At 37.1% G+C, this 23,008-nt stretch overlaps 1 protein-coding gene across 6 annotated transcripts in view; it reads left to right on the top strand.

The window, feature by feature from the left end:
- Positions 1-23,008, top strand: part of LOC128026271 (bifunctional heparan sulfate N-deacetylase/N-sulfotransferase 2) — a 105,928-nt gene that overhangs the window by 549 nt on the left and 82,371 nt on the right. For all 6 annotated transcript variants that reach the window (XR_008186384.1, XM_052613190.1, XM_052613189.1 and 3 more), the window contains exon 2: positions 19,821-19,925. The gene's annotated coding sequence lies outside the window, so the exon portion shown is untranslated. The remainder of the gene's footprint in view (positions 1-19,820; positions 19,926-23,008) is intronic.

Below are 23,008 nucleotides of genomic sequence, written 5' to 3'. Positions count from 1 at the left end.
ACACATCCAGAAAGTGTTTAGGTAATATTAGTGACTAAACACATACACAAATCACCGCTTCGCTGCTCTTTACACTGTCTTAATGTGCCGTAACAGGGTCAGGGTGTGTGAGAGCATGTGTAAGTTTGAGGTTCAAGGCAGCTTGGGACAAAAGCGGGATTCTTGTTGCATTTAAACGCATGTGTTTCTGTAAGACTTCATGGGCAGATTGAGTCTGCATTGGCACCTTTACGCAGTCCATAGAAAATCTGAGTTGCTCTGCCAGCTCATGCAGTAGAGACTTGGTTTTTGGGCTTTAATGAATTTTGCATGGGCTTAAGTCAGTGTTCTTTTCTCTTTAAACGTGAGGCGAGAATATCTCGTGTGAGCCTGCAGTTGCACAGCTGTTGTTTTTGAAAATCTCTTGAAATGATAATTCCGTGCGAGTTGCTCTAGCTGAGCGTTAACAGAATACGCTCTTGGATTTGAAGTGCTTTGAACTCTTTGGGTGTTTTTAGTAATTTGCCTGCATAACGGATTGTTTGGGTATTTTTGATAACATTTGGAACTTGCGTTAAGAAAATATGCCTATTTGTGGGTTGTTAACACATAACGTGTACATTTTTATTACTAAGATTTAGTTTAAAATACATGTAAACGTTTAAGGGAGTGTGTATAAAAAGTGCAAAAATATTTAATATTTCTCTAATGCTATGCTTGTTAATTACGCAAGGATTTGCAACATAACGTTTAAATAATTTTAGATGTATAACGTCAAGAACGTGACAAAACAACCCTTGTACGTTTGTGTAGCGTATACAACAAGTCTTTTCATGTATTCTGCTCTCGGAAAATAATAGTTCACGTTAGCGTTATATACCGTATGTTTAATGATAAAAGGTTGGATAACAAATGAAGTGCACCTCAGTAACTGAAGTGATTCAGAGATACTAAAGTAGCTTTTAAACTTAACATACTCCTTGGCTTGTCCTTTTTTGCCTACAAGGAATTTGGAGACATTTTTATGAGTGATCCTAAAATGACTTTCTTTATCCTTAGGCAATTTTAGATGGAAGACTCGTAGATCATGTTGGCTAGTCAAGCTTTTTACAACCGTCATGTCTCTTGAGCTTTTGTTTGTGTTTGGTAATATGTAAGGTTTCTGTATCATGTATTATACTTGTTAAATATATAGAGTTATAAGGAAAGTATGTTAAATGATACTATATACGTTTTCATTCTTAATCTTATTTTTTTGTATTATTATTAAAAATAAAGATTATTGAGATTGGATTGATAAAATTGAACTCAGTGACTTGTGATTCAGTGATACATGGATTGTCAAAATGCTTTCAAATTTAACACAATCCTTGGCTTGTCCTTTTCCACACAGAATTTGAAGAGATTTTTATGAATGATCATGCAATGGATCTCCATCATGAGGCCTTTTTTTAATATTGGATTGAAGACTCCCAGATCAAGTAGTTTGATAATGCCTGTAAAAAGCTTGATTTTACACAAGGTGTTTTTTTTTTTTTTTTTTTTTTGGGTCCGTCTGTCTGTTTCTCATGCAGACTGTGTAAAAGTTTTAAAACAGGACAAATATATGCCACAACATAACCCATAACTCAGATCACTGAGTCCCCACATCCATGACATAATTAGCAGTGGATTGTGAGTTGAAGATGAGTTTGGTTCTGTCCCAAGAACATTACAAATGTCTGAGATAATTTGCAAATGAGTGCTGGGCCTGGGGTGGCTCTCATGCTTTTTTAAAATTATTATTATAATATTTTTTTATGTGTGTAACGGAAAGTGGGACAAGCCTTGGATTATGTTTCAATAGAGCCAGAGAAGAAGCCAGAATCCCATTAGATTAATGACTTCAAATGACCAGGCTCATTTCTTTAGCCTCATTTCCCTAAAGCTGGTATTAATTTCTCTCCTGTGTCTTAATTGCATGCATATATTATTACTTGCTCACTAATTCAGAATGACCTTTGGAAAGACTATTTAACTGAACTTGCAGCCTAGGTCTGTAACTTTGTTAGTGCTTGATAAAACCCTTGTTGTGTACATTAAATGCAAATTTTTTTTTTTTGCATTGACAATGCAAATGTGCTTTATGCTGCAGTGCAGTCCACTGAATCTACTGTCTGTTTCCTCTAAAGAACAGAACAGAATATAGGGGATCTGATTTTTTTTAGTCCGTTTAATCTTCAGGGAGCTGAGTCAGGTCCTGTGCAGCACTGGGAAATCAGAGAGGGATGTCGACACGGAGGGAATTCTGCAGCTTGATCGAGCCATGCAATGAAGGAAGCAGTCAAAGAATGCTTGAGGAGATGAAGAGTTCTTCAAACCAATAGTTATGAACACAGCAGAAGTAATAATAGCAATAACAGCACCAGTAATAATATGAATCCTGTATTTTTCTTTCCTGTAGAACTGACTGTACGTCTCAAAATAAGTATTTCAGTATTGGAATGAAAATGACTGAGGCCGCTGTATACTCCAGTACACTGTAAAAATTACAATGTAAAAATGAAGTTATTAAAACAAAATGACTTTTCGCACTTAGTTAGCCCTGAGCCATTCTAAACACTGACTAAACAGAATATGAGGTTATCTTGTTTCTTGCTGCTTATACCCAGGGTTAACAAATAATCCTGGACATTCACGGTCTCCATTTAACACACATTCACGTTTTCCATCACCATGTGACATTTTCCACTCTGAGATGACTGCTTACATGTTAAGCAGTGTGTCAGTGACCGACCAAAGCACACGATCGGCTGTTGGTTGCTAATCATCTAGCTGTAACATAACATAACATAAAAAGCCGCTGCTCACCCCAGTTCTAAATACAAGTGTGTAATGTACCTTCACCCAGGGTTAAAAAATGGGCTTTTAGGACTCGGGGTTAAGCACAGTTTGAAATGTTTAATATGTTTAATGTTTAATATGTTAGCTGCAGTTTCTTCGTGAATTGATTGATTTATTTTTTTGTGAAATTGAATGTCAGTTTTTTTTTTTAAGTGAAAAATGTTCTACACCAAATATTTTTCAGTGTAGAGAATTTTTTTTGGTTTTTCCAACATCCAAGCTACCAAGACAAATACTTGCAGTCTCCAGTTGTCAGTTTAGTTTGTTTGAAAGACTTCTGTTGTAGCTTTGATCGGGTGCGCTGTCTGAAGCCCTGAGAACAAGCCCAGAGTGGTAAATAATCTGCTTCATGTACCCATACAGAGCCTCTTTTAGCCCAAGAGGCAGAGGCAAATGGACGGTCATCCAGTCTTCCTATCGTCTTTAACAACAGATCAGTATGCTGAGCCTAAATAAAAGGGATGCTGCAATAATCGTTGCACGGCAGAGGTCAAGAGGTGCAAATGTTAATGCAATGCTAGTTTAATATAAGATCAGTTCTGAGCTGATTGCCAGCCCAGCAGAGATAGTAACGTACTTAATCTGCAAGCCTGTAGGGCTTCAATTAGCTGTTATCTTCACAGGTTATGCATTAAAGAGATCAATTTTTTTTATCTAGTAGATGATGAATTATGAATGGTTATAACTTAAGAGTGGGAGTTTGTGGCTCATTTCACAAGCGTGTATTAAGATAAATGATAATGCTGAAGTCTATTAAAGGGTTAGTTTACCCCAAAATTAAAATTATGTCATTTATGACTCACCCTCAAGTCTTTCCAAACCAGTAAGACCTCTGTTCATCTTCAGAACACAGTTTAAAGGGGGGGGGGGGGGGGGGGGGTGAAATGCTATTTCATTCATACTGAGTTTTTTACACTGTTAAAGAGTTGGATTCCCATGCTAAACATGGACAAAGTTTCAAAAATTAAGTTGTACGTTTGAAAGAGTATTTTTGTTCCCAAAATACTCCTTCCGGTTTGTCACAAGTTTCAGAAAGTTTTTTTCGAGTATGGCTCTGTGTGACGTTAGATGGAGCGGAATTTCCTTATATGGGTCCTAAGGCACTTCTGCCGGAAGAGCGCGCGCTCCCGTAGAGCGAGGCTGAGCAGCACAGACATTTCACTGATCAGAGCGATTCACTGATCAGAGCGAGAGCGTCGCGAAAAGTCACAAAAGAAGTGTGTTTTTGGTTGCCAGGGCAAGACAACCCTGCACAGATTACCAAAAAAAAAAACAGCATTAAGGGACCAGTGGATGGAGTTTATTTTTACAGAGCATCAACGGAGTTGTGCAAGTGTTTGTTCCCTGCATTTCGAAGATGCTTGTTTTACAAACAAGGCCTAGTTTGACGACGGACGTATCGTTTATTTCTTAAGGATGATGCAATCCCAACGAAAAAGGGTCACGATCGTGTGTTGGAACCGCAGGCGGTGAGTAAAACTGCTTAAAATATCTCTGCCTCCTTGTTAGTGCATCCGCCTCCCATGCCGGAGACCCGGGTTCGAGCCCCGCTCGGAGCGAGTCGTTTCTGCTGCTGCTCTCGTACAGTTTCAGCCTCGGGATCTGATTCTGGATCATAAGTATATGCTAAATCTGAAACCTCATCAAAGTAGTCCATGTGACATCAGAGGGTCAGTTAGAATTTGATGAAGCATCGAAAATATATTAAATGCCCAAAATAACAAAAATGCGACTTTATTCAGCATTGTCTTCTCTTCCGGGTCTGTTGTGTAAAACTATGCGAATGTGAAAATAATACATAAATGGTGCCTGTTGCATTTCACATTAAATACACATTAAACTCACATAGACATGTGCTGGTATTCGGTAATGCAATATATCACGGTAATGAATGTGTACAATATTGTTATCATGGGCACTTCTAAATACCGTGAATAATTATATATTTCAAATTATTCAGAATGATGTAAACAAGCACGCAGGAGAAGCACATTCACTCTCTGACAGCAGATGGCGCTTAACTGCAGAAAATCCAGCTGTTACCCTGGAAACCCCATAAATAAAGCAGCTGCACTACTTTCTAAAGCATATTTAAATAATTAGCCTTTAAAATTTGTGTAAAAATTTGTGGGACTACAACATTCCCTAGATATTGTTTGAAAGTGATTTGATTCTTTATTGTTAATACACACTTTACATTAGGGCTTCATTGATAAACATTAGTTAATTCATTAGTTAACAAACTGCCAATGAAAAATTATTCTGAACATTCATTAATCCTAGGTATTCCAATATATAAAGTTGCAACTGTATTAACGAGCTAACATGATCACTTAAGTGATCCATCCTGTGCCATGCGCTATCCAGTCTTATCACACATCTAAGGAAGAAGTAGCTGGAAAGTGTCATTACTTGTAGCACTTCTGCCAGTCTGATCGTGGAATTTTTATTTTTAATTTTTTTGGAGGTTTTATATTGTGAATATCCAGACTAATAACATAACAAATAATCGGATGTGTATATAAAAATGTGTATCATCATCCCCATAGAGTCTCATTTGAAATGCATGCTAATGAAAGTCTGTCCAGATCAGTATTAATCAGTCAACACACACAGACGAAACGAAAAGGGTGGGTAGTGCACCTCTAGAATGCTGTTACCCCTTAGGTTAAAGAAATGGTAGATTGTTTCAATTATCTGTAAACGAGAGATCAAAGGACCACGAAAAGCAACATTTTTGAAGTAGCAGCAGAAGATTAGCTGTTCTAATCTCTTCAGGGTTTTCTGCCTTCCCATCAAGAGCTCTTGTACACGGGCTGCTACAAAGAGCTGCGCTTCTAATCTTTCAAGATGAAACTCCTCTCTGCTTTAGTCCTAATGCTTGGCTTGAAGAAGTTTGTTCATCTTTTGAATGAAAGTCTTCCTTGTTGCAAATAATTATTATTTTTTTTTTTTTGTATTTGAGATCAGTTCTGTTTGTAAAAGGTCTCTGACCACATTTACCTCAATGGAAGAGACTTGATATGTTGTATGATATGTGTGCATTTCCTGCCAAGGCATTGAAAAATCTTGACATACTGCCTCCGCTATTGAGTTTGAGCAATCAAGCAATAGCTGAACTGATTTGAATGCACTAAACTTGTCTTCAATTCAAGGTCAGATTGAATACATTTTAGTGTGGTAGAGAGAGATTGAATTCAGTGATGCAGCTGCATTTCATGGTTTACTCCTCCTCTGCTTGTCCCGAGTCAAATGAATGTGAATGTCTTTGTAGTTGTTGTGCATTTGAACTTCCAAATTTGTATTATCGTTTGCAAAAAGATGCATGTCATAGTGCATCTCAATTTTGCTTTCATTTTGGCTCCCAAATGTGCTTATGAGAAATGCTTTCAGCATTTAAGCTTTGTTTAGACAACTATTTCTTTAATCTTATCTGAAATGTTTTTTTTTTCCATTTTATTTAAATGAGATTAAAAATAGAAAAGTGGTTTGTTTAATTTGAATTAAAATCTAGTTTAATATTTATTCAGCATGTACTTTTCCAAAACCGTTTCCCAAATAATTGCCCTGACATATCAAAATTCACTCTGATTTTGGGCTCTACTCAAGCTCAATATGGAGTCCTCATCATGACATCAATTCAGGTTGAGTTTCTCTCCTAATCAGTGTTTTTTAATCTTCTTCAAAGGGGTAACACAACTCCATGGCTTATTTTCCTCTCTTTTTTATCATCTGAGTTTGTATGCCTACTGACAGCTACATTTTCCACACTTTATTTCTGTTAGGCTTCATTTGATTCCGGATAATGTTTCAAGAGTTAAATCAATTGCTGTGCACTTTTCCTGACTACTGAGATACAGAACGTTATTACTCAGACTTCACACACACTCAGCATTTTGGGGATGCTCTCCTCTTCAAAGTGATAGTTATGTCTATAGGCTCTTCAAAGGAAAGAAATCGATTTGCCATTGCTTTCCATTTTCAGAAGAGCGTGAATCCTTGAGACACAGTACTGTTGGTTGTGTTTCCTAATATAAATAAGAGCACCACACAGGTTGCCTGTATTTTGGTTAGTGTGTTAGTTTTTTGTTGTGGCAGTTGGATTGCAAGCAGGGCCTCTGTGATTCCTCATTCATTTTTCTATTGCAGTGCCATACACAACCTTGAATTTGATGTAGGGCCCCATGAAATCAGTTTTATTTTTTACATTTTTTTTTTCTGGATTCTGTTTTGTGTTCCTGGATATTTCTGGACTCCTTTTTAATGATTAAATTGTAGTAATCAAAAAAACGTTTAATTAAAATCATGAAACACATGCACTTTAATATCAGTTTATTAAAAGTTTAACAAGAATAGATTTTCTCACTTCCTCCATTGACAGTCAGTGTTAAAGTGATATCACAGGACCAGAATCAGAGCTGCTTCATGCTTGATCTTGTTGCTATACGGTCACATGGTTTGAGAAGCTCTCAATCTTTCCAACAACTCTGTGCTGTCCATTTGTTTGAATGGTTTAAATGTACTATATTTTTGTTCAATAAAATTGTATTCATATTTTAAGGACATTTTTGGTACTAAGATATGCAATAATTATGATCTATGAATAACCATTTAAAATATTTACATTTATTTTTATAATTTTTTCCCCTAAATTCAGTTAAAATTTTTCCTGACTTTTCCTAATTTTTAATAGTCTTTTCTAATAGAGTTTTATTAATCAAAAAGCTTGTCTAATAGGGTTGGGCAATGTCTATAAAGACTATGTCAGAAAACGATTGCTAACGGTTGGCTGTTACATACATTACAACAATTTTCCTCCCGAGGACAATAAAGTATACTACTACAGTACATAACATTTTACTTACCGCATAAACAGAGTAAGGAGAGATGACTGAGGATGATGGTTTGCCTACAATACTTTTATTTTATGTGGTGTGTGTGCTGCGACTGCCTAATCATTTTCACAAATACATGCCTTAAAATAAAAAAGATAACGGAGATATGTATATAAAATACCAAAAAAACATGGTTATTGGTAGGGCTGTTTTTTTTGAAGTCAAGCTTCAGCTCAATATTGTAAATAATGTGCAGCACAGTATCATTACCCTGCTGAAAAAAAATTCTTACAGTTTCCATTAAACTTCCATTATTTTTTGTTTTTAGCAGTATTGTTCTATTGGTTGCCATCTGCCAGATTACATTCCACCAATAGAATCCATCAAATAAACACCTTTATAGTTTACATTAAAACCAATACAAATCCCGTTATAACTCTGAAATCCATTACATTTTTAATTGTGGTTTGGCAGGGGTTCTGTATAGATTATTATTATTTTATTTTTTTTCAGCAGACAAGATTATAATGGTATAACTTCTTTTACAGAATTAACTTAATTACTGAATTTCACTGGAAAGATTTTATTTTTATAAATAAAGAACTGTATTTCTTTAGTCAATTATCGAAGTATTACATATGTTACACTGTATTTGGGATTTTAAGAACAAGTGGAAATGTGCTTTCATTTAATATTTTTTTGTATTCTGGGAAGTTTATGTGCATTGGGTAACATATATATAATAATAATATTATTTTTAATAATTATTTATTTGTAATTTATTTTTAAAATGTGTAAAATAAACATACTTAGAATTAGAATCAGGAAGTTGTCATCTAAAGTATATTACAGCATTTTTCAAAAATTAATATTTTAAAATATATAAACAAAAGGAAAGTAAACACACTGTAGGCTACTCTGGGAAGTTTGTGTGCATTGGGAAACATTTCACATGCAGCACGCAGTAAAAATGATATGAATATGACAGTGCCCAAATGCATAAATCAGCATAGTTTCAAATCGCGATTTTAAAGTTTATCGCACATCTCCAGTGAAGTTGACCTCTCCTTCTGTCTGGATTAAATTCACCGATGTGTGCAAGGTTTATGAAATGTAAATTTTCATTAGTCGTTTAAAGGTTTGTTTAAATTATTTGCGTATTTGCTGAATGCTGACGATGTTTGCCTTTCTGTTACTAATAATATAAAAGCAATCGTTATAATACTTTTTCTTGACATTTGAAAAACATTTGAATAACTTCGAGGGAAATGTTTTTTAAATGCCACACTGAATCATTTAATTAAGTAAAAAGCGGTTTATTTGTATTTATTTTTTGGAGAGTTTTTCTTCTAGGTTTGAAATAAATATTAAGTAAACATCAATAAATATTAAGTAAACATCACTTGGATGTGATTATATTTACACTGGATTTGAACACATTTCATGAGTTTTTTCAATATCAATCATTGCAAGTTATGGCCATTACAACTGCCAGATTCGTCAGTGCAGTGTTGCAAGTTTGTTTTTGCATGATGATGATTGAAAGTCCTAATGCTCTGTCAGCAGTGATGATTTATTTTAATTCATTTATTTTTTGTGTGTGTGTGCAACAAATGTTTGTTATAGTTACTACATTTTTTAGAGGGGTGGTGAGCTGTGCTGACATGAGGAGTAAATGACTATGCCTCTGCAGGCTGCAATCACTGTTTGTGACATTAGGGGCACACTTTGAAGCAAATGCAGCTTGATCCCACACAGTACACAACATTGCCTGCTTTAGATTTGATTTCTTATGTAAGCTTAGCAGTCTTACTGCTAGTTTCAAGGAAATGCATGCTAGTTATTAAGAAGTTGAGCAGTCTGTTTTTGAGCTGTAATGTACTCGCTTAAAATCCCAGAGAAAAAAAAAATGTCTCTTTGTCTGCAAATAAAGGTACCTCTTACTTCATCATTTGGGATTTGAATGAATGTCAAGGGAAGGTGTGTGTTAAGAACAGGTGGCTTACCTCCTTAAGACAGAGAGACCTGTCAAGTACCTGCTTGTAAATAAATTTGCCCTAGTTGGGTTGGGTATTTTTTTAAATGGTAATTGCATGTAAGGACACACAAAGACGACGGTGAAATGCTTGGATTACTGTAAATGTTTTTCTAAGCAGTTTTTGTTATTGTGCTCAGGAATGTGAGAATACATCTGTTGACTTCATTTAGCCTCATTAGAGACAGGCTGCTTGCAAACTTCCCAAATCTTTGCTACAAGGCTCTGCACTGACATGCTTGTTTAAGAGCACTTATGCCCTCAAGTGTAGCCTAATTATTTGTATGGTTGCAACAGGGATGGAAATTAGCACCCGCCACCAGCCAGATGCAGGTGATTTTGTGTTGTGGCAGGTAAACTCGCTTCACCTACCAGCCACCGTGGCGGGTAAATAAAGATAGCATACTTTTTCACCCGGTCAGTGGACAAAAAAGTTAACTTCCATCCCTGGTGTGTGTACGACAGGCAATAAAGTGTAATATCATCCGAAGCAGCTCAGTGGAGAAAGGCGGCGTAAACCTGGCTCGAAACGGCGGCGTTGTTCCCAGTGCAGTGTTTGCAGCTGAAGTTAGTGCCGTTGGCGGAGTGATATATTTGTTGGTTATTTACAGTACGTTTTATAGCACGTGCTCATGATATACAAGTTCACATGAAGAGTTGAATTTATATTCATTCGTTGAATTCATGACGCATACTGTCATGTCTCTGTCAAACCCCGGTAAGTCCATTTTCCTCCAGCGTTCTGCAACATTTTAAATAATATGGACAGTTTGTGTTTATGTTATTGTTTTTAACGGCATAATAAGCAAACTAACAAACAGTATTATCGGTCACGTGTCTAATAACTGCTGTCCGCGGGATGCATTTTATTTCCATTCTTCAAGTACTTTTTCAGAATTAGTTCTGTGGCTAGTAAGTTGTTACGCTGTTCATTTTTGTTTGTAGAAACTACATTGTATCGCTACACATGTTTGACAGCTCTGGCGTGATGAGACGCGTAAAAACGATGTATTAAAAATGCTGTGCGTTTGTTTGTTGACTCTGTAAAAGTTTGCGAGCTGAGATTTCTTTCAGTGATACAGTGTTGAACAGGGGACTTTTCCCCACGTGTTCCCTCACCCATAAAAAAAAAATTCACTTATACTGGTGAATCCTTTCCTTTGGAATTAAATACAACATTAATGCGTATGAATCACTGATCTATATATATAACTGGATCGCTCATAGCGTTCTAAACTGCCAACAGGCAGTGAAGCCACCGGAAGTGTTCGATCCGCCATTTTACTAATCCCTACCAGCAGAGAGCACCATTGAGTTACATTCAAATCGCTGTCCTAAAATAACTCGATTTGAAGCCGAGCGGCAACCTCCCGCTCTCTCTTGTGAGGCCAATAAGGAAGTGACTAAAACTGCAATTCATCGACTGGCCGCTTGAGGCTGTCTGCAAAAGGGAGTCAGTCCCATAGACTCCCCATGTTAAAATGCCCAACTTTACAGCAGAAAAAAACATGTTTACAGCCTGGTTCAAAAGATGATTTTGGTCTATATTGTTAATTTTGCCCTTCGTGACAACTGTGAGGGGGGTGAATTTTTTAAAAACTCATCTGTTTAAATTATATTAAGACTTAAAGTTCTTCATAATTAAGGGCGTGGCCACTTCAGTGACAGGTGGATTGCCGCTGCTGACAATGCCGTCGCACTAGGTGGGCGTGGCTTCAGCAATCAGCTCCCGTCTTTTTGCCCATTTTCGTTTATCGGTATAGAGTCGCGCGGTGTTTGTTTATCATGTCCCGTCTGATGTTTATCATGTTCATGATGCTCACTACTGTAATTAACGTAGCTTTTTAATAAGTAGGGGAAATTCACATTTAAAATTCACGTTTATTTTTTAAACTCGACATTTAAAAAATAACCGTTTGCCTGCCTAGGGTGTTCGCATTGTAATAATGTACAGTGATACTTCATATTTATAAACACTGACTTGTTAGGTGATGTTTTCTTATTAAAATCATACAAATTCCTATTAATTCAATGGAATTTTTTCACACACTAGGGATTACCAATATGGCGGCGCGGCGGCTTCACTTTAATTATGTCATGAGCAATCCAGTTCTATATTATAGATCAGTGGTATGAATACTGTTTAGAATATCGCAAAAGTGCTTTTGTGCATTAAAAGTTCAGTGCAGTGTATCATCCGGTTGGGCTATAGAGAGTTGAAAGAATGAGCTACTTCAGCAAGAGTCGGCTGTTTCAAAACCTAGTAAGCTGTCTAGATAGGCAGCATTTTTGAGCATCACTGAAAGAGAAAATGTCAGTATTTCATTGAGAATTGAGATTAAATAAACTGCTTAAGTATTGTAGGTCTTGTTTTCACACACAGTTACACATTGTCGGTTAAAAACAAGAAAGTGGCTTGTAAAAATATTGAGTGGCTGGTAGAATTTGAAATCCCCCACAGTGGCCGGTGGACAAAAAACTTAATTTCCATCCCTGGGTTGCAAAGTAAGATTTATAAAGCAAGTATTGAATAAGTGATTTAAGAATTGGCGTACAATTCAGAAACATCAGAGATTCTCGATACGTTACATGTGAAGTAACTTATCCTTTTATAAGTAGAAAGTTTTAATATTTTACTTTGTGTCTGGTTATTGTTAACACTTCATATTTACCTCATCAGTTTTTCACAAAACTGTTATATAATGCTTCATTATGAAACAGATCGTTACTTTGTGAATACTGAACATATGACTATTGTATAGAATAATCAAACTTGGTTAGTTTCTAGTGAAAGTAACCCAGTATATCAATATATTATGTTGAGCTTATGAACTGCTTTTTCCCACTTTTTCATATTGACTAATGTATGCTGTAATTTCCAAGTTTAACTAAGGTTTTGTTCATGAATATTAATTACGTGTACAACTTGTTTGAAAAGAACACACTCTTTAGTGTTTAACTCTTCTGGAAGGTTAAGCTTTCACGTCTGCATGAAATAAAGTTCACGCACTTTATTCAATTTTTTCCATCAAAACATACGTAAAGGACATATTTTTGTTTTTAAAATGCATAGAAAAGTAAACTTGTTTTTAAAAAGTCAACTGTAAGATCTCAAACTCGACGTTCCTTCACTAATGGTGTGAGATGCTGATTAAAAAAAACATTGAGACATTGAGGCAGAATACAGAAACATCCTGTGTTAAAGCCTTTAAACAGTAATCCGTTCACAGTGTGAACATTATTTAATGTTAGATATATAGGAAGGAGGTTGAACTCTAATGGTAAATCTCACTACACCAGTGTGGCAAAATAATTTTTCACATTCATTCTCATGTCCTGTAATAGACCATTCACTATATTCACATAAATAATGAAAATAAAAATTTTGAATTCCTGCACTGTTTATGTTCTTTCCTTCTTTTTTTTCCTCTGTAGGTTGTCCTTTTACAAATGCATAAAAATAATTAAACAAAGACAAGTTCAATTGTGCTGAGCTACAGGTTCCTTTAAAAATAAGTCTCCATTCACAGTTTTCAGTTTCAGTTTTTCTGTATTGAGTTAGATTAAATTACTTTTTTGTTCTCCTTTTGAAGATGCTATCATATTTGCATTTTGTGTTGTCCTTTGGAATCAAACCCATAACCTTGATGTTGAGCAATAGGCTTTACTGACATTAATTCTTTCTTTGTTCTCTCTTTATCTGTGAAGATATTTTTTATATAGTGTGAATAATTAATTGGAAGTTAATTGCAAAGTATGACATTTTTACTAGCTCCACCACTATGCATGTTTTTCATTTAAAAATACTTTCTATATTGTTAAACTGAAAAAAGATGGAAATTGTAGAGCTGTGATGTAACTACATAAACATGTTTATGAACTTTCAAAGCATACAGATTTTTTTCAAGTAATTTTAGTAATTTCAGTAAATCCATCTGTGTGAGCCTGCTAGATTAAAAATTTCAGCAAATTGTCAAAAGTGTCAAAAAGGCAAGAGACGTGTATTAATATTAATAAACAGACTTCCTGTAGCTGGCCTGGAAGTCTTTGTGGAGCCCTGTCTTCCACTGGCTGTCAATTTATTAAGAAATAAATAGTGTTAGTTGTTACATGGGCTGCATATTGCCTACGTATGACTGTTTGGTAAAGTGGTAATCTGTTGTTGTCCCATGTTGTTGTCAAGCAATTTCATAATGCTTTTATTTGTGTTTAGTCAGTGCACACACAGCTGCCCTGCTGAATCGACGCTGAGTTTGGTAGTCATCCCATAGGCATAGCCAATGACAGAACACGTCCTCTGAGACTTCCTTACTCATTACCTGAGGTGTCAGGGCCGAGAAAACACACTCGGCATGACTCGGTGCGACTGAGTGACTCCGTGTACCTGCTGTTGAAACATTTGAGAGTGTTGCATGTTGTTTTTCTTTTCTTTTTCGCTGCTAGTTTCCTTCAGAGTTGAGTTTCTTCTGTCTAGGTATGGTGTCTTGGTCTCTCAGTCCTCTCTGTCCTCCTCTTTCTCTGTCTCCTCTGGTGTTCCTGTATTGTAGTGCATGTCCTAGCAGAGCGTCTTGGCTCATCGGGCTTTGTTTCAGACTGAATGAGAGCAGTGTGGAGGCAGGCTGGTAGATAAACAGCAGGATCTGCAGCAAGCAATCACAGCTCGCTCTCCCACTTATGCTCTCTCTCCATCTCGTTTCTCTTTCTCCCCTTGCATCACTCCACAGGAGGGAGAAAAACGTGATGAGCGTCCTTGTTTACTGGCCTCTTCCTCTCTGTTGAGTAGCATGCATGTTTATTGCAACTGCCATCGAATGCACAAAACAAGCATTTGTGTGCAAGAATTAGCCACTCCTCCTGAGAAAATTCACCACCGTTTTTGTGTCCTTCTGCTCTGCATGCGTAATTTAGACACCACAGGTTTTTCATTTCCCCTTTCGTCTGTTTTGGTATTTAAGCCAATACTGACTCATGCACTGCTCATAGTAATTTGGTAATATGATTGTATTCTGTGCCCCACATGGATATCGTTTTGGAAGGAGTTCTGCTTCTTGGTCTGGACCATCACCAAACACGAGCAGAAATTCCAGTTGGCAGACGAACAAGATGAGAGATGCTATTAGCCAATGACAAGATACTGTCTCAGTGCCTCTTGGCGGAATAAACTGCTCAACTTCTGTTGCATTCCAAATGAGGAGAAGCACTCATAACATATTTGACTGTTGAAAGTGCTGCTATTATGCCATTTAGAATAATAATGTTGCTGTATGTAAATGTAAAGTAATGTTGTAAAGCTGAAAATGCATGATAAATAAATTAATTGTCTCCCAAATGAATGAACTGACTCTAAACAGCATAAACGAGTCAGTTTTTGAATTTGAATTCCACTTCCGTGATGGCTGCATGTCACAGAGTAAAACTTTTGCATAATGCCCACGCATGTTCTACGTTGGCTGGCCGCAAACAATTTTCATTGTTTTTTTTTGTTTTTGTTTTTTTACAAAATGACGTTTATTTCAAACATTTTTTTACATTCTGCAAAAATAAAATGTCAGCTGGTTTAAGTTTAACCCAGTAGTAAGACGAGATGACTCCCTTTCATATTATTATTACTATTATTATTATTTTAATTTTTTTTTGATGTATCTACATTTGCAAAAGTTTCCATTTAATTTAAGTGTCCTTTGTTAATAATATAGAATATTCATCATCACCCTGTTGTTTCTTAAGGAGAGCATCTTCCACAATCTAACCCTACTAATAAATATTTAAAGGGGGGGGTGAAATGCTATTTCATGCATACTGAGTTTTTTACACTGTTAAAGAGTTGGATTCCCATGCTAAACATGGACAAAGTTTCAAAAATTAAGTTGTACTTTGAAGGAGTATTTTTGTTCCAAAAAAAACCTCTTCCGGTTTGTCACAAGTTTCGGAAAGTTTTTTTCTAGTATGGCTCTGTGTGACGTTAGATGGAGCGGAATTTCCTTATGTGGGTCCTGAGGCACTTCTGCCGGAAGAGCGCGCGTTCCCGTATAGCACAGCACTGAGAGCACAACAGGCATTCACTGATCAGAGCGAGAGCGTCGCGAAATGTCACACAAGGAGTGTGTTTTTGGTTGCCAGGGCAAGACAACCCTGCACAGATTACCAAAAAAAAAACAGCATTAAGGGACCAGTGGATGGAGTTTATTTTTAAAGAGCATCAATGGAGTTGTGCAAGTGTTTTTGTTTGTTCCCTGCATTTCGAAGATGCTTGTTTTACAAACAAGGCCCAGTTTGACACCGGATTTGCATATCGTTTATTTCTTAAGGATAATGCAGTCGCAACGAAAAAGGGTCACGATCGTGTGTTGGAACCGCATGCGGTGAGTAAAACTGCTTCAAATATCTCTGTGTTGTTAACTTAGCTATCGGCACGTAAGCACATCAAGTAAACAACATGCGATGTTGTCATCAAACTGCACTTTCCACATGTACAGCTTAAAAAAAAAAAAAAAAAAAGACGACATAAAGTGGAACTTAGTCATTTTCCAAAACCGCTAAGCAAATATATACAGTTTCAGTACATACCACATAGAGACGCCTTTGCTGATGCTGCTCTTGTTAAATTTCAGCCTCTGGATCTGTGTCACAGCTTCCACATGCTCTCAACTCAAAAGCTTACTGGCGCTCGTGATTCTTTAGCTCCGCCCACACGTCACGCCTCTAGGTGCTCGTGTTTTTCCGGGAAAAATCGGTACAGACTATCTTTCTCTTATAAATATAATAAAAATTTAATATAAAAATATAAAAAAAATATAATAAAGACTTTTTGGAGTTATGAAGGGTGCAGTACTTCTCTATAGGTACTCAAGATTAACAGGATATTGAGTGAAAACGAGCATTTCACCCCCCCTTTAAAATTAGTAATTTCTATTTTAATTGTAATACTAATACATTTTAATACTAATAAATATTAAAAATAGTTTGCAATGGATGTTTTTGCTTTCATGACCAATTATGTTTTTGTATTGGCTGTTATGTGTAATGCAGGACTGACGAACAGAACCTGAGACGTTCCCTCAGTCCCAACACAGGGACTCATTGTTGGCACTTTTGCTCCTCCATTAAAGCACACTTAATTAGTGCCATGTAAACAAATGGGACTTGCTGGGCTTCTATAGAAATGCAGAGTGCTCATTGAACAGAGTCTAATTTGTGTGTATGTGTGCACACAGTGAGGTGAGCAGGGACCACGATTCAGGCTCTGGGCTTTTCTGGCGTGATTTTAAATTTAAAGATTGTGCACCTGAAGAAACTGCTGCTCTGTGATGCTTAGAAGAATAGAAGCATACATTTCCAAGTTTAATGAGCTCTTGTATTAATGTGCACTGTATTATTGCAGATTCAAGGTTGTGGAGAAAGAAAATAGGAAAAGTTGTATTTTCTATGCCATGCTGTCTTCATGAAACTTAATTTCTTCATTTCCAGGGATTTTGAAGGATTTGCATCACATATTTAATATTTGATTGATTGTGTATATGTGCTGTTTTTGAACATCAGGTGTCGCCTGCTTTATTTGGATTGATTTAAGATCATAATCATGAATCCCTTAATCCCAGATGTTTTAATTTGATGTGGCGAGTGAGTAATTAATGGGCAAAATCTGGCATGCATTTGGTTGTTTTTAGGGCTGTGCCATGCGCTTTGAAAAAGTTCCAAAAAACGATTATGAGGGAGAATAATTTAATGCACTAATCGTTTGAGAAATGTATTAAAAAAACAACAACAAAAACCTTTTCCACAAAGCATGGGATTTGATTGAGCATTTTTGCATTGCTAACAGAGGCAGGGCTTGTCACTGTGGTTCGCTTGGGCGGTTTCATTTCTACAGTCCCCTGCCAAACCTGAGAAGATTTAGGCTACTTCTGTAAAATGAAACTGATTGCTACATGCCAATATGAGTATTTTCAAAACAGTACAAATCAGTGCTAAATGCCTCTAAAGGTAAATGTATTAAATATTTATTTTTTTCATGAATCCAGTGGCCTGTTGCATGAAGTAGGGCTGTGCAAAAAAATCCAGTGCGATTTTCCTGCACATCTCATCAGTAAAGGTGCTCCTGTGATTAGTAGTGATTTATAGTATTTATTTTTACTGTTTTTTTTTTGCTGTACTTTGGATCAAATAAATGTAGGCTTGGTGAACAGAAGAGACTTCTTTAAAAAAACATTACAAATCTTACGGTTCAAAAACTTTTGACTGGTAGTGTATATATAATTTAATACACCAATTTTGAATATAAAAATTATGAAAAAGTTGTTTGAATCAATGATAAACCTACTGGTTACATTACTGGATGAATCAGCGTTTTTTTTTTTTACTATTCTCGAATAATTAATTCATTGACAAATACATTGAGCCCTGCATAAAAGTGGCTAAAACGGGTGGATTTTGACATTCCTAAATTTCACGTGCGGAGATGCGGGCAGATAATTTACTCCTTGTGGCCGGGTAGTAGCGCAGATGAAAAATATGTGCAATATTTGTATGTCGAAATTACCATTACTCATACGCAACAATGATATGACATTTGACCCATCACGTCACCACTTCTGGGACAGTGCAACTTTTGTTTATGCTTCTCGAGCGCTGCGAGAAAGACTTTTCCACAGCTGGATTTGCAATTCAAAACCGAGAATGCAACTTAAAGCTGGGACTGTGGACGATTTCCTTTTCCTGCACAGTAACCTTAAGGGAAAGTAAATGCATAGTTTGTGAGCGACAGGCTCAGGTTGTATTTTCTTCTTTAGTTCGTATAGTTCAGGTTCCATAGCCTATTTAGGTGCCGATGGTAGACTACTTGAATGGCGCAAAAAGAAGCACACTTTCATTTCATTAGCACATTAATGACACTGTCGTGATGTTGAGAGAGGTGCGAGATAAAAAAATAAAGCACTTTAATTGGAATGATTTTAGTGTGTGTGATTTATCGCGGGCGCGGGTCGGGTAACGGGCCACATATTAATGGTTCTGGGCAGTGCGGATAATTTTTATATTATCACGGATGACGAGTCGGATCTGGTGCTGAAATTTGCGGGTACGGGCAGGCACGGGTCTCCAAAAATGGACCCGTGCAGGTCTCTAATACATTGTCACTTTTTCCCACCTAGTGGTGAAACAATGTTTTTTGAAGCACAGTTACTTTCAAAAGATTATTTGCTCTACTTCTATTTCGCTGCCATAGATGTATAAACTATAAAATTTACTCCAGCATTTCTGTGATTAATATGAATGACTGTAAGGTTCAAATATTACTGTGTAGTTGAAAAGACAGTTTGTGAATGTTTCTTAACCAAACGTTAACTGCTCTCTCTGTGTCAGCGGCAGTGCGAACACACATTTGACTCTGGGAAGACCCCAATCCCAATAATGTGATATTTAGCCATTAAAATGAGAATTTTACCAACGAAACCCTGCCAAAAAACATGTATTTTATCCCACGGTATGCTATTTCAAAACCTTGCATGAAGCTAGCAGAACAAACTCTTAGTTTCAGAGTAGGTTTAGAGTTGACAAAACCAAACAAATCCAACTTGGTTTAGATCAGGCTCACAACGCTCGATATAAACTAGGGAGACCATACTTCCTCTCTTCCCCGGACAAATCCTGGCCAGGGTTTCTATATTGCCTAAAACACCCAGGTGATTGTTTTCCTGTTTTAATACTTGCTGAAGGTAACTAAAAACTGGTTTGAAAAATAACACGCAGGCATTGTACATAATCGACCAATCGTGGCATGTGAGAAGGTGGGATCTACAGAGAAAGGTCAAAGGGAATCGATACAAATACTTGTAAATATTATGTGTGTTCAACTTCAAGCAGTGCTGCGCAGACCTATAAGTGTATGACATCAATTGGAAAGGACACCACAGTCTGGGAAAAACAATACGTGAAACCTACCAAAAAACATTTTTTTATTAATGTCTTTGATAAGGTCGCTGAAAGGCTGTAAAGATCAAGTCAGTAAACCCTGTTGAGTGTAGTAAATGTGATTGTTACAGTGCTGTCCTGGGCAATATAATCTTATAAAGTGTCTCTTGTTTTAATAGGTTGCTGCTCCTGACCATTTAACAATGGAAACTCATGTTCTTCCAGAGCCTCTTCATTTCACAGCCTACACTGCACCTCTGTCATTGTGAGAAATTCAGTCTCAGGTGGGTTTTCTGTGTACATTATAGCATGGTATATGTAGGATTTGTCTACATGTTTTATCTACTTAACTTTTTCACATGTCTCTGAGCTCAATGTATTGGCTTCACAGAATTCATGGCTTTTCTAAAGAGTTGAGCATTAATTATACTTGTTTAATATTTCCTTTGAATTGTTAAGCATATTGTTTTGTGAAAATGTTGTGTATATAGACCCCATTGAACTATCATGTCTTTTTGAGACTATGATAGGACAAACTCTTCTTTTACCCCTCTCCTTCTGGAAATACCAGCAAGCTGAAGCAAGGCTTTGCATGCACAGACCATCAAAACATTAATCCTCCATACTGGAGTGTCATGTAGCGTCAGTGGTACCAAATGGTTCTTTTGTCACTTCTGCTTATTGTAGGATCAGTCAGTCGTTGGCTGTCCTTTTACCCAGCAGGGTGCCGTCCTAGCTGGCACACTTCTCTCTTGAATCCAAACCCTTAGTGCTCACTGTTTTGAGGCACCATTGTTTAGAGATTTTGGCCAGAATCTTCAATTTAGAGGACTGTTCTCTCTACCACTTATATTAGAAATAACCCTTCCCTGTCCTGTAGTGCATCTCTCTTTTTTTTCTGTGATTTCATCTGTGTTTTCAGGCAGCTCAGAATGAGGTTGTTCAGCAGATCAACTGGTGGACATTTGTGCAGCTGTCACAGACCTGACGGAGGTAGTGGTGGGACGTGACTATCCGTCGTTTGTGTAGCCAACCATTTGTAGATCATCCTGGTGACTTACAGGTGAAGTCTTCTTTCCTTGGCTTGAAAGCCTGGCTGTCAATGCAGCAATCATTATGCATATACAGAGCTCCAGACTGCGACCATTTATTCAGCCGGTGCGAATAATTTTTGTGAGCGGTTGCGGTTGCACTGGTGTGACCACCGCGTTGCCCAACTCATTTCTGTTGGATTTGAGAAATAGCAAATGAAAGTGAAAATAAACAAAACTTGTCCGAGCTCAGAACAGCTTTGAGAAGTCGTGGCCTAGTGGTTAGAGAGTTTGACTCCTAACCCTAAGGTTGTGGGTTCGATTCTCAGGCCGGCTATACCACGACTGAGGTGCTCTTGAGCAAGGCACCAAACCCCAAACTGCTCCCCAGGCGCTGCAGCATAAATGGCTGTCCACTGCTCCGGGTGTGTGTTCACGGTTCACTGCTGTGTGTGTGTGTGTGTGTGTGTGCACTTTGGATGGGTTAAATGCAGAGCACGAATTCTGAGTATGGGTCACTATACTTGTCTGTATGTCTTGTCACTTTTCAATTTCTATTTTCTTCGGGAGCCAAAGTTGATTTCGCAACACCGTTACTTACTGTGCAGATGCAACAGTGTTGCGAGATCCACTGAGAAGCGTTTGAATTTGCCACACAATGATAAGGTGACTGTGAGTTCTAGTGAGAATTATTCAAATTCTGCACAGAAATCTCCATTATAAACAGCACTGACATACGTCAGGAAACCAGAAGCAGTAACGTTAACTGTAACCATGGGTACTGTGATAGAAATAGTCAAATGCATTATATAATTCTTTTCAGGGTTTGTACAGACTTTTGAGAAAGAAATTCAAGCATTTCACACAACAATTTCCAGCACTTTAAAGCTGAAAGATGATCGAGTTTGAATTTATTTTTAATGGGATGAACAAATATCAAATCAAGAAATCAGATTTAGTCAGAATTTACAGTTTTGTTTGAGTCACACAAAATTTTCCTAAATTTGCTACTAAATCACACATAATCACTGAAGTTGGCCCGTTCCATATGTTAGAAAAATATGGTACATTTAATTAGAGTGGAATATATACATTTTCTGTACAGAAAGTAGATTTTGCACCTGTTACTGTTGTTAATAAAAGTAAATTTAGTATGCATCTTAACTCAAGCTTAGTGCTTTACTGTCAAATCTGCCTAAACGATAAACAAAATAAAAATAAACAAGAAATGAGTATGAAATATTATTAGTAACTGCACTTATTAATGAAAAACAATAGTAGTTTAATGATTAAATGATCTTTATTTTGAATACCATTCCCAGCGCTACCAGATCTGCATCTATATTGAAAGTCATCACAAGAGAGAAAAAATATTGAGGTTATTTTTTTAGCCCTAGAAGGTAGCCATCTTTTGGTTTTGATCTTTAAAGAGAGAGATTTTGCCACAAACAAATTAAAGTCCCAATCCAAACAAACACTGATACATATGGTTGATTCTGTTGAGGTCACTGCATGCATAATGTAAACAGATGAACATGAGAACATATAAAGAAACAGACAGGCTTATTCAGAGCCGTTTGAGGTCACGGTCTCGTTAAAGATTTGTGTACTGCACTGTGCTCTAGAAAAATGTAAATCTGCACCTTCATTTTTCATACAGCAGCACGACCGTTTGAGATGTTTTTCTACTAATTGTTGATGGTCAGGCACTGCAAGGAAGAGATTGGTTTTTCTAATTAAAAAATGCAGTGTATTATTTTCCCACCCCCTTCTGTCTGCTCTCAGTAGGAAGTCCGTCTGTGGCGGCCTATTTGCCAGCAGGTGCGTGTGTGTGTGTGTGTGTGTGTGTGTGCGCGCTGGGACAGTCTGTTTTTATACTGCTGAGAATAATGGTCTTCTATTGAATTCATCATCTGTTCCTTTCCACATTGGAGGAAAATAAGATTAAATAGGTGGCACTGGATGTCAAAAGGAAACATAAGGGCCCTCCTCCTGTTTTGAGTCTCATACTGGGGGTCTGTCACAAATCCCTCCATCCAATCAGCCTCCCTGCTTTTAGCAGTGCTTGCAGGGCTTTTCCATTGAGTCTTCCTTTTCATTTTCAGCCAGCAGCGTGTTCCTCCCAGAGGTTTTGGATTTTGTTTTCCCACTGCAGAGAGCCGAATAGCAGACCGAGGTACTAGGCTCCTGTTTAATAACCAAAGAAACCGGTTATAATAGCACTGCAAAACTCACCACAACCCTATGAAAGAAAAGGCATGTAAATCTGTGGATTTGAGCTTAGAGTATTTCTTACAAGTGCTGGACTGTGTTTGTGTTGTCTTGAAGATGATATG

Source organism: Carassius gibelio, chromosome A13 (genome assembly GCF_023724105.1).
Source record: "Carassius gibelio isolate Cgi1373 ecotype wild population from Czech Republic chromosome A13, carGib1.2-hapl.c, whole genome shotgun sequence".
NCBI classification, from domain to species: Eukaryota; Metazoa; Chordata; class Actinopteri; order Cypriniformes; family Cyprinidae; genus Carassius; species Carassius gibelio.
The sequence above is the reverse complement of the archived record's forward strand: the minus strand, read 5'-3'. Positions and strand labels throughout refer to the sequence as shown.